Below are 2,031 nucleotides of genomic sequence, written 5' to 3' on the forward strand. Positions count from 1 at the left end.
TGCATGCAACAGATAGCAGCCGTGCTATAACAGACGAATCAGAGATGCGTCTGGAAAGCAGGTTGCAAGGTACCTGAAACACAAAGACAGAAAAGGCACAATGTTAGTAACTTGTGTAACAAAAACGAACTTGATCTTAATGTTTCTAATGATCTCAAATATAGCAAACAAACATCAAACTGGCAACGGCGCCAAATTGATAGTAGGATTTTTGTCAATTAATCCCTAAAACACTATCTTGTCGTTGTAGTATTTTAGGATGTCAATCCAATCCGGTGTGATGCAAACAGATTAGATATGATCAGAAAGCTCTAAGTCAAGCCAAGCAGAAAGTTGGTTGGTTCTAACAGTCCTGGTATGCAATAACAGAAATGAAGTGAAACTAAAAGCAGGAATGGCAATAGCAGGCAAGTGAATGACAAAGCAGAAATGATAACAGGCAATCAAATGGATAAACGATTCCTAAGGATGGGGTAATCGAATAGTGTGGTCTACTTAATCTATTCAGGCGGTTGACAAAACTTCACAGAAGCTATCCCTAGACAACAAGTTCAACAACAGATTAATTCACTCCCGTGATAGAAATCCTCAAGCAAAGCTAGACACTGACCTAAATCCCTTTAGCGATCTCTAACTAAGCAGGCATTATCGAATCAACATGTTAAAGTCAATACCCTCTCTACAGCCAATCCCTTGGGGTAGAGTCAGATATCTCTGGAATTAATAGGATCCAACGCCCATTAAACGCCTTCTGAGCGCTGGACGTCTGGACTCATACTCCACATTAGCTAGTGAAATAAGCAATAAGCGCAACTAATCCAGAAGGGATTCTAGTATTCTAAACTCAACCACCTAAAACGACCAAGTAAACCACAACTATTCTATCCCATCCTCAGAAATACAGTTCACTACTCAGACATAATCAAAGACAATAACAAAGCAACAATTGAAAACATGATAACAGAAATGACGAAAGACTTAAACGAAAACTGAATATCAAATACTTGAAAACGAAACTACAAAGTCGCAGGAGAAACACTGCGGCTATCAAAGTTGCGAAAATGTAAAAGCGAAATAAAAAGGGATAATAGCGGACCCTAGCCGACGCCCTAGGAAAACCCTAAGATGTAGTTTATATAAGCAAAAAAATGAAACAAATAAGGAAACTAAATATATAGCGAATCTTCACGTCATGATCCTGCGACCGAATGTGTCATTGGCATCTGACGGGCTGAAATGAGCTTCCTAGTGATCGAGTATGTCATTGATCAAACTGGGCTTCAGGGGCTCCGTCTTGCGATCGAGTGAAATGCAGTGAAGTCGAGATTGAATGGTCCAGCGACCTTGTGATCGAGTGCGATCGAGTGGATGTCATGAGGGTGTGATCGAGTGGTTTCGATGGGGTGATTCCTCCGGCTTCGCGATTGAGTGAAACTGAGCTGTTTGCTTCTCCGGGGTTGCGATAGAGTGATTTGCCCTGGCAGGGCTCCGAGGCTGCGATAGAGTACTTTTGCTGAAGGCGTCATTGGGCATTCTGACTTCATGTTCTGTTTTTCCTCTGTTTGAACTCCAAAAGCATCCAAAGTACCTGAAAACAACCAAATATGCCATGCACATGCAATCCTAATGCAAAATCGTCCAAAGTATGTAAAACACACTAAAACGACTCCTAATGAGATGAAATGTGGATGAAACAATGACAAAGTGGTGAAGAATGAATGCCTAAATCATGCAAATTATAGACATATCACATATTCGACTCCAAAACACTAATCAAGCTTCTTCTTGCTTTTCAAAGCTTTGTTAGTTTAGCCGAAGTCCATATGAGTATTTATCTTTGTATCTTCTAACAAGGAAACACCACTTAGGCTTTTAGGATAAGGTTGCGGTTTAAGTTCTTATACTCCATCATACACATGACATCAAGTCATATTCGACTCCAAAACACTAACCAAGCTTCTTCTTGCTTCTCAAAGCTTTGTTGGTTTAGCCGAAGTCCATATGAGTCTTTGTCTTTGTATCTTCTAACAA

The 2,031-nt window shown here is 40.3% G+C and overlaps 1 pseudogene across 1 annotated transcript; it reads right to left on the reverse strand.

Annotated features, from left to right (window-relative positions):
* Window positions 1–1,280: 1,280 nt before the first annotated feature.
* Window positions 1,281–1,544, reverse strand: AT4G06716 (annotated as a pseudogene; the record flags this gene model as incomplete). Its single annotated transcript has 1 exon — window positions 1,281–1,544.
* Between the last annotated feature and the right edge of the window lie 487 nt (window positions 1,545–2,031).

Source organism: Arabidopsis thaliana, chromosome 4 (assembly GCF_000001735.4).
Source record: "Arabidopsis thaliana chromosome 4, partial sequence".
Taxonomy (NCBI): Eukaryota; Viridiplantae; Streptophyta; class Magnoliopsida; order Brassicales; family Brassicaceae; genus Arabidopsis; species Arabidopsis thaliana.